Below are 14,662 nucleotides of genomic sequence, written 5' to 3' on the forward strand. Positions count from 1 at the left end.
CCTCAAGCCCTGTTGTATATCCTTTCTCTCCAAAGATTTGTAGTATTTGTTTTGTTCTCTGAGGTATAAAAGACCTGGATAAACTTTATTCCTGTTGTTTCAAGATTAGTTAACTAAAATGCATATTAATTCAGCAGGGACAGGGACCAATCTCAGCAAAGATGATCACGCACAAGCCCACGGGAATAGCAAAGTACAAACCCGTCAGTCTTCAAATCTCCTTGGACTTGCTCAAAGGAGTATAGGGGGATTTAGATTTCTAGAATATGTCTACAAATGTAATTTCTTTGTTGTGGAGAACAGGAGCTATACTGATTATTTCTCCCCAGAAAATTGATTCTAATTTATATTTGAACAAAAATTAAGCTGTCTACAAAGTAGTTCTTCAGAAAGACAGAAAGTACAACAGAAAAATCCATCCTGTGGTACATTCAATACTAAACATTATACACCTGATGTGCTGCCAGGTTTATTTATTAGTTTATTTTCTTATTTCAAGTCCCAAAATGAAGCTGTGCAGTAGAACATCTGTTTCCCCCCCCCTCTGGGGGAAAAAAAAAAAAGGTGAAATTGGTCTAATTTGACAAACTCAGAAGTACACATGTGTAGGTAGAGCTGAATGTTACTTTTACATTTCTAAACTCACATTTCACTATTTTGTAGTAAACTTGCCAACTACTACTGATTTCTATGGCACTGATTTCTGGGAGACGGTTAAGGTTTTCCCTGATACTTTCTATGACAGAGAGTGACCAGAAGCTCCTGGCACTTGTGTGGATTATATGGAAATGACTGAGTGGAATAGAAAGCAATAAATCACTCCTGCGGATTCACAGCCACCCGCCACCCACAGCCTTGCTCTACTTTTCTTCTTTACAAGTGTGGGAATAGATGGCTCCCCAGTCCTCAGGGTGCCAAACTTTGCACCATTAGGAAAATCTGCAAGTAGCTTGATTTATCTTCCACACTCAGTTAGCTAAGACCCAACTAAATAAAACTCAGCAGGAACGAACTTGACTTGCTAAACTTTCTTTAAAAAAAAAAAAATAGGGAGATGCGACAATTACAACTTTCCTTCTCCGCCACTTGACTTTCCATTGGAAGTGAAGCCTGTCGTGAAAAGTATTCAGAAAAGATCCCAAACCATAAGTGCAGGCAGAGCTCACGATGCTGACTCCAGAGTTTTCATTGTACGCAGAGGGTTGTCTGCTGTTTGCAATTAATCCAGGCACAATCCCCTTGGTACTTTGGGGAGAATGCGGAAGACATAGCCATTTTATAAGTTGTAAACTCTTAAATTACCCTAAATTAGAGACACTATTAATCGGACACTTAAAGATAGGATCTGCCTATTGTGTGGGCTCATCTTCCCCTGATGGAGAAATCAATTAAATATTTAGGATGTGGAATACCTTCCAGGTTGGATAAGGCATTGCATTTAAATTATGGTCCTCCAGTCCAAAACGTTCAAGGGGATCTTAACGGATGGGAGCACATTACTGTCTCTTGGATTGGGTGCATTAACACTTTAAAAATGAATGTGCTTCCCACGGTTTCCTATTTGTTCCACCAGCTGCCTGTCGATGTGGCAAACAAACAGTTTAGAGATAAGTATGTAAAAGATGCATGTGTACCATGCTGTGTGATGAGGTGCGTGCACCCTTATAGGAATAGACGCCAATGATGTCCCAGTCAGATTTATTTTTCTCAATTCCCCAGCAACTTTAAATGTGCGAGCTCGTCTGATCAGGGGACAGTGGAGAGAACTGTACAAATGAGGAAGTTGGAACCCTCATAAAGTTCTACTTATTTAATTGTTCTACTTCTAATTGTTTATCGTGTCTTTATACAATTTATCTTAATAAGTTAATAATAAGTGATTACTGTCAAAAGATTCTGGGACACTAAGATAGAATGTGAGTCAAGCTTAAGCATTTTCATAGAATCACTGTGTAACATGAACAGGATGCTTCGATTCTCATTCATGGATTACAGCTATGTCACACTGTGAACAGTATTGTTAGAACAAAGTTGTTATGTCTTCTACAGTAGCTCTTGTCAATAATCCACACACTAAGGGACTTGCTTTTTTAATCTAGTTTGTTACTATATAAGGTATGATATTGCCTCATATTTACTGATTAGGTATAACCAAAACTCTGAAGTGTCATTAATGTCCCCAAAGTCATACAAGGATGCCAAGTTCAAATTTGATACCATTGAGCATCACATCCTAGTCTACCACTTTGTCCTGCCTTGTGGGTGTGGCTGAGGAACTAACTCTGATGTAGTATAACACCTCCCCCACCCACTCTTTTAATCTCACTTAGCCTCTGTTTTATATTTTTAAAAAATGTCAATAATAGTGCCTACATCACAGAGATTTTTAGAAGCATGAAATAGATTAAATAATTTATAGGCAAGTATGACACAATAAAGGTTAATAATACAATAGTATTAGTGCAATTATTTAGAAAAGTACTCATATTAGCTTAACAAAAAAGGTACCAGGAAGATGAATGACTAAGATTATCATAAATTACTATATTTTCAAAAATGACCTTGGGATTTTTCAAGCAAGCCTTGCTAAAAGCTGAACTTCTTGATATGTGTTATATATCTACCATGTTTCATTTTTTTCCATCTACAAAGCCTTTATTCCCCAGTTGACAATGTACTGTCCATAAATATATTAGTATACTAAGTTTAATCAAATTTAGCCAATCAGAAGAAAGACTGTGGAGACCGCATCACATTCCATGTTTCTAGAGCAAAGCTCATAATCACAAATCTCATTGGATGACTCCTCTTTGTATGTGTTCCATTTCTTGCTTTCAGGGGAGGTCAGAAAATCCGGCTCACTAGCACCATTATAGATTGCCATATTTTGGGGCCTGAGCTTCAGAACTAAAATATTACAAGGTTCGAAGAAACAGCTGGAACATAGCTTCAAAGGGATTATTTATTAGCATTTTGATGGGGAGTAAATAAAGAAAAGAAAGTGACTTGATCTTTTCAAAAGAGTGTTTCAGTAGGCTTCCTACGTAATCACTGTCATTGAAAAGCTGAAGGACTCTTATTTGCCAGTAATTGATACCTGCTCTTCAATCAGAAGACAACTGATGCTTTAACGGATTGTCTAGAAAGGAGCTAGTCTTCAGTTTTATACAGCTGAACTAGGCACATAGTAAACCAGAGTAGAAACACACAGATAACCATTACTTTTGCAATATTTGGAAAGCTATTCTTTTGCAATATTTGGAAAGCTATTCAGATAATATCTGTCTCTGTTATTTAAATCAACCAGTCCCTTGAATTACTTGGCTAGGAAGGGATCCTGACCAGCAACCTGCTGGGTCTGGTTCGTGTTGCTTGGTATGTATACATTTTTAAGGCTAACTACTCTGTATTAGATAGCCAATTAGAAGGCTCATCACTGAGAAAAACTAATTCTTCCTCTCTCAGTGGTCATTAATCGTCACTCTTTGTACAAAGACAAGGAACCATGTGACTTTCTTCATTGGCACATCAACTGTTGGTGGTGTTCAAGCAACCTTATTGTTGAGATTTTATGGGTATAGCTTCTCTGTCCTGATACAATCCTGCAGCAGACTTTTTGGTCTTCTTATTTTTATAACTGCTTGTCCCCTTTTTCATGATGTTTGATGATGTTGCCTGAGCCTTAGACGGCAGTAATTCTCTGGATTATTACTGAAGGCACTGCGCTTCAGATACAATCTACATCTGAATCATAAGCCTCCTTCCTGAAGATTTGCTTGCACACTGGAAGGTGCCCAACAAGCTGCCTAAGGAAATAAGCAATTAATAGTTCTATCCAATTATGATGCCTATAAGCTACAATAATGGCTAGCATGACAAGATAGACCCAGAACTGCCATCGGGGTACTTACATGCTGGTGATGAGCAACAGCTGTCTATTTTGACTTAAGACCTATTCAAAAGAAAGAGATTCATGCCTGGGACTAAAAATCTTAACTATTAGAAGTGGCTGGTGAGGTCATGGGACCTATAGGAAAACCCACTACTACTGCTTCCTCCAGGCAGTATAATATCCAAGGGTGTTTTCCACAACTGTGTTTAAATATCCTCATACCCTTTGATATGTGTAGCTCTTACCCTCATCAAGGACTATTCTTTTTGTGGGAGACAGAGACTATTACATAAGGCCACATTGGTGAGCCCGTATACATTTAAAAAAAAGAAGACAACAGAAATATAACCAATTCAGTGGCAAATTAATCAGAAATTGCAGAGAATATTTAAGATTATTACAAATTATATATATACATATATGTATATATGTACATGTATATATGTGTATATAATATATGTACATATATATATTAATTTTTCCATTTCCTAACATGTTGGCAAAGTTTAAAAACAATATTGTTTGGGAGAATATTTGGGGGTTTCTACCTCTTTTGAGAACATTTAGTTTCCTAATAAAAGGCACAAACTTTTATGTTTATCATAAGCCTTGAAAGCACTAGAGCTGGGCAGATATCAATCCTCTATTTTGTCTACTTTCTGTCCATAACCCTGAGATGTCATTTGCCATACCCTGCCTGGACTGTTCCTACTCCAATAGGCTGATCTCCATGCCCATGTGTCCCAATCCATCTACCCCTCCTTCTCCTCCTCTCCTCTCTGCCTGATAGCCCAAGTCCGGGAACCTCCCTCCACCCCATCTCCTCTGCCCACCCAAGACTGGAGGCATCTTTATCAACCAATCAGGGAAAATTTGACAATCAAGGTTTATACAACAGAGGCTGGTATATTTGAGGCTCTCCCTTTCTTGAGCCCCTTCAAAATCTGGTTATCTTGGGTTACTAAATTTAGCATTTGAACATATAGCAGCACCAGACCAATCATTACACAATGTGATAACAAAAAATATATAGCAAAATAAAATTCCATAAAGAAAAATTTTTCTTCCCATATGGTAAGCAATTTTGATCAAACTTTACATATTACCAAAGTTAAATAAAATATAAATAGAATGTTACTTTGAGTAATTTGAAATATGAAGCACATATCTTCATTCTATTGTTCAAACACTATATTCTCATTTGCAGAAAAGAGAAACCATATACTTGGTTTTAGAGTCTAGATTAAAGAATTTATCTCAAAATACACACTAATTTTAGACATTCTACATTTACTTTTTTCTTTTGCCTTCTAGTTTTATTCATTATTATATGTAATTAATCATATAGTTGAATGATTTTATATCTGTGTTTTGAAAAAGAGATAACTGCCATGAGTATATATAAACATATGTGTGTGTGCGTGTGTGTGTATAGCACATAAAAATAAAGTTTCAAGGCCATATTGGCAGATGGAAAAAGCACAAATGTCAAGAAAAGTTGATTATGAAATAAATATATAATAACAAAATTAAACTTTACCATTTATTGATTTAACAGATGGTGAGTAACACAGTAAAAACAACAAAAAAAAATAAAATGTAATTTGAGTTTTGAAATTGGTTAGATAATTTTATGTACTTTATTAGAAGTTTGCTATGTGCTACCTCTATTATTAGAAAACTCTCACCTTTGGTTCACAAATAATTAAACATTTTCATTTAAGAAATCCTATTCTGAAATTTATATATGAATAAATATATTTACCAGAATATGAAATTTACTATTAGATTAACATTCAAAGATTTAAAAAGTTTTCCAATAATTTTATATTATTAACTAACATATTATTAACATTTATATCATTAATATAAATCTAAATTTTATTTTTAAGAATCCTACAAATTATAAAATAAGGAATTATCATCTATATTAACCTGAAAATATTTTTAATCCTAGATACAAATCTGAATAGAATGTAGTAAAACTTTAAAAAAAATGACAAATAAATAAAGTACTCCAGGTAGCTTTTCCATTAAAATAATATATCTTTCAAGTATTTTCTTTTATTAGAAGCTTATAAAATGAATGTGAGAATAATAGTATGAAATTAAGTAAATATTCAGAGGCACAAGTACAGAATGTTAAATTTAATATGAATGAAGAAAGTTAAAGACTGTTGCATTTAACTCAAATGTGTGTGTGTGTGTGTGTGTGTGTGTGTGTATAATTTTTAAATGTTTAATTTATTTTTTTATGTGATGGTTATTTTGCCTGAATGTATGTGTGTCTGTGTACCACATGCTGGCCTGGTGCCCACGGAGGTCAGAAGAAGATGTCAGAACCCCTGGAACTGTAGCTACACACAGCTGACACCATGTGGGTGCTGGATCCCCTGGGAGAGCAGTAGTGGGGGGTCTTACACACTGAGCCATCTCTCCAGCCTTGCAAAAGGCAGCTTTAAATGGTTAAATAGAATTAAGGAAGCCAAAACTCTGAAGTGAGAAAATTTAAGAAAAATAAATTCAAGTAAAAACTTCATCACTGAATTAAGAGATGTTTCCTTGTACAATAAATAATTTTATTAAGGACCAAATTAAAACAACTCTGAAAAAAAATCTAAATGAAAAGAACATAAAACAAAACATGAAGTAAAAATCAGATATGAATAAGATCAAATTTTAATCAAACTATAAAATCATTTTTTTCTGATTCTTTGGAAAATGACCAAAACAATTCAGAAAGGATAGAATAGCTGAACATATACCAAAAAAAAAAAAAAAAAAATGCCTCAAATAATTACAAGTACAAAAATACATTAATGAGTGGATGGTTTCAGTCTTCTGAAGAACAGGTCATTTTAATACCATTTCAAAGCATGCAGATAACATGAGGAAAATCTTTAAACATGTGCAGAGCTAAAATACACAACAGTAGAGAGTGGCATCCACGGCTGCACTGAATTGCCATGAATGGTCCATGTGAGCTTCAATTCAAGTGTGAGAAGAGCGTCCGTCCTGCTTTACAAACTCAAGGGAGAGAGTTCCCAGACCAACTCGAGGACCTTTTGAATCCTACCAACTATGTGTCCGGGGAAACACAAGGGGTGGGTGGGTTCCTATGCAGAGACTAGTGTTCATGCAGACCAGAAAGAAGTCTGCCAGCCCTGACAGTTGAAAGTGCATCCCTGCGGTCTCATCAGTAGCAGTTCTAGGGCTTTGAATGGAGAACACCAGATAGATATCAGTTGGATGAACAGTATCAGAGTGGAAAAATGCGTTCCTTTCTTCTTAATGATTTCCTCTATTTTCCCTGGACTTTAAAGTCATGATGCTGTTCCTCCTTTGGTGTCTCCTAGTGACTGAGTTTGGAAAAGAGGAACAATTTTGATACTGGTGCTTGCAGTGTATTGTGTGGGAGCAGTTTGAGATAATAGGTGAGATTAGTAAAGCTGGGTACACCCGACTTCTTAAAAGTTTACCTCTTAGGTCAAGCACAAATTGATTGATTGATTGATTGATTGATTGATTTGATTTGATTTTTTATATTTATATTCATTCATTCACTCTTCATTCATTTATGTATTTATTTATTCATCTATTGTATTGAAAGCAGTTGTTTCCAATTGTTTCTGATAGGACAGGAGTTGTGATTTTAGTACCCAAGTGCATCCGTCCTTTATATTTTTATGTGTAGTGGTTTTTCAGGTTGTCACTGACCCAGGTTAGAGAAGGCTACAACACTCCTAAAGATTCGGTGAGGTGTATCAGATGAAGTCCTGAGGACCTCAAGAAGGGCGCAGTGAAAACCCTTGGAGGGGTGCTCAGTGAGGTTCTGGCAAGAGGAAGGCTGCTGTATTGTTGCCAGCTTTGGGGATGACCCCAAAAGCCTTGCTTCTATCAGCATCCAGTCCATGTTCAAGACTCAATATACCTACGTGTTAGAAAAATGATAAAGAATGGAGCTTGTTTTTAAGAAAAGAATGTGTTTTTATGATTTATCACTTACCATATAGTTTTTCCTCTATCCTTCCCAGTGACATCTCTAAACATAAGCATGAAATAATTAATGGTATGTCATTTAAGAGTAATTTTTAATGTAAAATACTACCTTTTCCACATGTCAGTATTTATAATTCATTGTATCATAATGATGTATATATAAAAGCATGGGTGCGGGTATCATAATACATTAATATTTATCTCTATTATAGATGGCCTCTTCTAGGAAGCTGTTTAGAAATAGAATTGCACATTAAACACCCTACGATATTTGTACTCTTCTAACATTGTTATATTTTAATTTTAGAAATTGGTTTGGCAAAATCTGTGATAAAACGTTATGATTCTACTGAGTAATTTGAAATTATCTAACTTCTAGCAGCGGCAATTTGTTTAAAACAATCACCAAGAGTTTTGTGCTATGTAGGTAGGAAATGACAAATTGCACATATGTGTGTGTGGCGGGTTGTAATGGAGGGAAGAGAGGATATGAAACAAGCCTTGCACAGATTACAGAAATGGGAACTAGTATGCTTGGGAATATGAAACCTTGCACCAAGTTAGGGCTCTTTGAATATATGATAAATAAGTAGTGAATAAACATTATGAAAGAAAAATGCCAAGGAAATATACCAAATAACAACTCCAACATGTGCCAGCATATTCCTGATATAGTTATCAGGAATCCCATATTGATTCTGTCTTCTAACTACATCCATAAAATATCCTTGACTTCATACTCAAAAGAATACAGAAATGCAACATGGTTGCAAAAGACGGACAACATTTTTGTTGCAAACATCTCTCCACAAAGATCCACTGTTCTGTTCCAGGGAGGGTTTGGTTCTCTACAGAGCTGAAACCCAATCCAGCTCACAGTAGGTTTCTTCCCAGTGTTTCTCCAGCCTGTGACATAAAATTACAATGTAAATTTTTTTTACTAGGTCAATTCACTTATTTTATACATCGTATCCATAAAAAGATGAATGCTATGTTTAAAAATAAATAAAAAAAAATTGAAGGAACAATTTCATGTCTAAGACACAAAGGCTTGAAAGACAAACAATACAAATAATGTTAGATTAGAATCTGTATTTTACACTAGCCAGACCTCTTATGTGAACTACAAATTGTGCTTCACTTCACATGCTAACTTAGTTAACATAATATTAACTAAAAACTAAAAAAACATTCTCTTAATATTTTTTCTTTTAGTTAGATTTTTATCACAGAAGTGACAGACATTCTTAGAAAGATTTCACCCTAAACTTTGATCTGATATATGTAATTCTTTTTAAACTTATGGGTGTATCTTTTTTGGATAAGAGTAAGATAGAAAAGGGGTGGAGAACCAAAACATTAGCATTTTAGAAGAGGTTTGGGGTCAGGAGAGCAAAGCAGGAGTGGCCCCAGTGGATCAGTGTCATGTCAGGCTGAAGAGAAGGAAGACATGCCCAGGGCAGTGTAACAGACAGAACAGACACTTGGGTCGGCTCCACAGACAACAACCCCCTCAGACTGCCTTCCTTTTATCTGAAGTAAAGATTTTCTTCACGTGTGGCTAATGTTTTAATAGTATCTTTCACTTGAGGCATCCCATAGGGTTAAGGATCATTGTATCCCCAAACTTAAGATCTCTACGGGGAGCAGAGATATGTATTTTTTTTTTCCTTTACTGGTTCAATTTTATAAGATCAATATAAAGGCTGCATTATATTAATTTTGCTACAGTTCGATAAATAGTGCTTTTATTCCAGTAGTAAACAGAATTAAACTAAAAGGATAAAATACACAAGAAAAATAATACATTAATTAGAAAATTTGGCTTATAAACAAGAAGTATTTTTCACAGTCTTATTTCCTTCAGCATGACCCATAGTATGCTTGTCTACAATGAAAAAATTAACTATTTGCCAAAAGGAAAATAGTAGTTAATTGTGCTTCTGAAATTGACTGCATTTATAACCCCTTTTGAAGTGTCTTGTTTCTCACATTATTTTAAGCACCTAAGCTCTAACACTAGCTACGGTGGAGGGTCACCATTTAAATGGAGTGAATCAGCGGTATGTGTGGTTTGTAAAGCTGTTTGTATGATCCTATGAACTGGAATTGTCAAGTCGTTCCGTTCTGCAAGGATAGCTTATGCTGTTTGCCTTCTTTTTTTTTGTTTGTTTTTTGTTTTGTTTTGTTTTGTTTTTCGAGACAGGGTTTCTCTGTATAGCCCTGGCTGTCCTGGAACTCACTTTGTAGACCAAGCTGGCCTCGAACTCAGAAATTTGCCTGCCTCTGCCTCCCGACTAAAAAGCGTGTGCCACCACGCCCGGTGCTGTTTGCCTTCTTATTAATTTTTGTTGTTGTTGTTTCTATGATTGAAGTTTGTCTTCATAAGAAAGAGCTCATAGATTTTTTTTAACTCTTTGAATGGGGGTTACCAAGAAATAGTTCTTATCACCATTTCTTTTGCAAAGATAGAAGGCATCACCTAGTCCCAGTGTGTTTCACTGTTTTGTGTTCCTGACTGTCCAGAAAATCAATTGTATGAGCAACTTTCTCCAAAACAGTCCTCCATGCAAGGAGTATTAGCCCTAAAGCCCAAGCCACACACACTTCATCAGATGGACACGTAAAGGAGGGATACATAAACAACTTCCTATTTTATATATATTTTTTAAAGTGCAAAATTAGTACTAACGATATGGAGGGCTCAATAGGAAAGAGGCAGTACTCATAGAGAGAGAGTGGAAAAAAATCAGTGGATTAATGGATGAACAGAGGAATATTAGAGGGACGCCGTGCTGGCTAAAGGCACTCTGGGAAAAAAAAGGAACCTCTGTTGAGAAAATACTTTCACCATGTTCATTTTGTGGAATATTCTTTGGAAAATACTTTCACCATGTTCATGTAAGCCTGTGAGCTATTTTCTTGATTAGTGATTGATGTGGGAGGGCTCTGCTCATTGTGGGCCACGCTAACCCGAGGTAGGTAGTCTTAAGTTGTATTTGTTTTTAAATGCAAACTGAGCACGTGACGAGAACCAAGCCTGTCTGTAACGTTCTTCCACGGCCCGTGGTTTCTGCTCCAGTTTCTGCCTCCAGGTTCCTGCTTTGAGTTCCTTGGTGATAGAGTGCGCCGCGGGAGTTATAAGATGATGCGAACCCTTTTCTCCAAGTTGTTCCTCAGTCGTGGAATTTTGTCACAACAATAGAAACCCTAACTGAGGCAGATGGAAGGATTGATAGACCAATAGATAATGTCAAAAGGACTTGGCTTACACAACCGTTCAGGCTCATTGAACATACCTGGAGCACACAGCAGAGGTAGACAGAAAGGGAAGATGGACGCAAGCAGGAAGCCACAGACCATGGCTGAATCTCCTTTTCAGAGAAAGAAGGTCAGCAATAGCCTGGACTTGGGGGCAAGAACTACTGGAATCTCTGAGCTCACAGAACTGCTAACTCCTGAAAGAGCTCATCTGGCTGACCGCAACATAATCTCTGCTGATTAATTTTAAGTCAGCTGATTAGAGACATTTATTTCCTCTAACAGTCCCTTCACAGCATCACCTACACTAATGTGTGATTGAATGGCTAGAGTCTGTAGTTTAGCCTACCTAGCATGACACATTAAAAAGCCATCACAGCATAGCTACTTGCCTAGTATCAGACAGCTGTGAAGTGGCTGGGCTGAAACGGAAGTTTTGTTCTCTACAGCAAGCCTATCAGACATTCATAGACTTCACACTCCTTTTCTTGAAGACATCTCCAGTAGCAAAAACACTTGACCATGTCTCACCTTCTTTAAAAAGACTAAAAAGTAACCTACATGTAATTTAATGTCAATACATTTGATTTGGGGCAATATAGTTGTGATTGTACTTTAATCGAGACTATGAAAGCACTTTTGATTTGCTAGTACTTATGACAGAGGTCAGACCAAGTAGAACTTCTAGAGTTTTGGGAAAATGAGCTATTTTCCTAGAAAAGCCCATGCTTACCCTTGCCAGAATAAACCAATCTACCTAGTTTCTTAAGTTGATATTTAAGAGAATCAAGGTCCGTGATAATTTATTTGTTCAATATTATTTATTTTAATAGTAATTCAGGAGATATAACTTGATAGAATTAAAGAATAGAATGAAATATGATGATGTTATGGATATCTAAATGTGAGCAAGAACAAATTCTATTAATGATTGATGACATTTAATAGCATAACCTAAAAGAATATTTTATGAACAAGGCAAACAGTGCCTCAAAAAACACACATAAATAAATAAACCAACTCTGTATATTGATGTCATCTTGGAAAAACTATGCTTACTCCTGCCAGACAAGTTATTTATATTTCTAAATATAAATGACAAATTTCTATGACAATTTCTAGTCAAGACAACTTCTGTTCCAGTGGAAATGATGTCACCAAGCCTAGTTCTGCCTCTTTGCTTGCTGATAGTCAAAACATCTCAAAACGTTTGTGTTGCAGCATGGTGGCATATCCAGAGATTGCTATTATAGGCTGTGCCTTCGTTATTTCTGTCTTCTTCACAGAGAATCAGGGTACCAGAATCTACTGCTATGCTTTAGATTTCTATATCAACTTTATTCCTTCACACTGTGATAGGACCCTTTCATAATAAAACATTCATTATAACAGGTTTTTATTTTAAATGTTAAAAATATTCTCTCGATATTGTTCCTTTAGTTAGATGGAGCTGTTTGACACTAATGTGTCTGCCTTTCGCCATTTGCTATTTTCTGTTCCTCATTCTTACTTTTCTTCCTTCAGAAGCTCTTCAACAGTTTTGTTTTGTTTTGTTTTGTTTTGTTTTGTTTTGTTTTGTGTTTTGCTGTTCAATAGTTCTAAAATACACTTCAGTACTTTTGTAATGCACTTTAATGAAAACTAAACTAGATCCGCATGCTGAAAAGGACACGGGGGAAGGGGTAGGGAGGATGGGAACAAGAGGGCACACGTCTGCCTTTATTGCTTTCTGTAGGTGGGTCTCCTGAGGTGGACTAAATTCTATCACATTTACCTAGACTAGTGAATCATACCAAAACAAAAATGTGGGTAATAAGAACTCTGCAGTCCTTGAATGATAGATTATTTGGGGGGGCTCTCGACTTTTAAGTGATGCACACACGAATCTGTGACAGTATAGCCTGTGTAATGAGCATATGTGTGGTTTCATGTTATGGCTGCTACAGTGTTTTTAAAGCCCCCCCCCCTTTTTTTTTATTTATTCTAGCAGAAGGAAAATGTGTTACACTTTCCAAGCTTAAAAATCAAACTGCTTGTTTCTTACATATAAACTCTTATAACCACCCCTCATACACACAGTGTGATGGTTTGTATATGCTTGGCCCAGGGAGTGGCACTATTTGGAGGTGTGGCCTTATTGGAGTAGGTGTGCCACTGTGGGTGTGGGCTTTAAGAGCATACTCCTTGCTACCTGGAAGCCAGTATTCTGCTAGCAGCCTTTAGATGAGGCTGTTGAACTCTCAGCTCCTCCTACACCATGCCTGCCTGGACACTGCCATGTTCCTACCTCGATGATACCAGACTGAACCTCTGAGCCTGAAAGTCGGCCCCAATTAAATGTTGTCCTTTATAAGAATGGCCATGGTCATGGTATCTGTTCACAGCAGTAAAACCCTAACTAAGACATACACACCCTTTACATTTAGTTATGTGTGTCATATCTGTATATGACTTGTGTAGCTGTATGTGTCATGGTACACATGTGAAGGTCAGAGAACAATTTGCAGGAAATTGGTTCTATCCCTCCACCATATAATTCTGGGAGTTAAACTAGGAACCTTAGACTAGGTGGCAAGCACCTTTACACACTGAGCCACATTGTTGGGCCATAAAATGTTTAAAAATAGAATTCTCTTTTAAACACTAATCCCAGCACTTGGGAGGCAGAATTTCTGAGTTCGAGGCCAGCCTGGTCTACAGAGTGAGTTCCAGGGACAGCCAGGGCTACACAGAGAAACCCTGTCTTGAAAAAACAAAAACAAAAAACAAAACAAAATTTCCTCTTTTTGATGTAACAATCCATAAAAATGATCAAAAAAACCACCCTTTTTTTATTAGCTGCAATGATATTCAAATTTTGCTTTCATCCTCAATCTGTATGCAGCAGACATACCAATTTGTATGACATTTTTTAAAGTTCTAATCCCACCATTTCTACAGTTTTCTTCCATGAAGAATAAACCCAAGCTTCTTTCAAAGGCTAAAGACTTCAGGTCTTTCTCAGGAACCTATCAGATTCCACAGAGTTTGTGAGTCAATAAACCAGGTCCTTAAAGTGTGATGATTTAATATGGAAACCAAGATTTTAATTGATTTTTTTTTTTTCATTCCAAATGTCTTGCCAATTTCTCTGTAGCTTGCCTTTGTCTCGCGAGTAGGGGAGTGTGGGTAGGGGAGCTCAGCAAATCCTCACAAGCTAGGAAGGTTTTTTAGAACAGAACTTTTATTTTGATTGGCTATTGTGCTTTCGGGCTGTTACAGTTCCCTTCTTCCATATAGAAGGATAAATTATTTGGGCCAAACAATACAATGTGGTTTGGAAACAATTGGCTTTCATGGGCACAGTCTTAGTCTTTCCATCTTCCTTTTTTTTTTAAAATGTGAAAATCAAGCCAAGTTTTTTTTTTTTTTTCAGTCAAAACTATGCAATTTCCCAAAATTCATGGAAAAGACAGCTTGGGTTGTTTGTATGTTCATGTGTGCGTATGTGCGTGTGTGTGTGTGTGTGTG

The 14,662-nt window shown here is 36.5% G+C and overlaps 1 protein-coding gene across 5 annotated transcripts in view; it reads left to right on the forward strand.

Annotated features, from left to right (window-relative positions):
* Positions 1-14,662, forward strand: part of Arhgap15 (Rho GTPase activating protein 15) — a 622,856-nt gene that overhangs the window by 325,632 nt on the left and 282,562 nt on the right. The gene's annotated exons all lie outside the window — the stretch shown is intronic.

This window comes from Mus pahari, chromosome 3 (assembly GCF_900095145.1).
Source record: "Mus pahari chromosome 3, PAHARI_EIJ_v1.1, whole genome shotgun sequence".
Taxonomy (NCBI): Eukaryota; Metazoa; Chordata; class Mammalia; order Rodentia; family Muridae; genus Mus; species Mus pahari.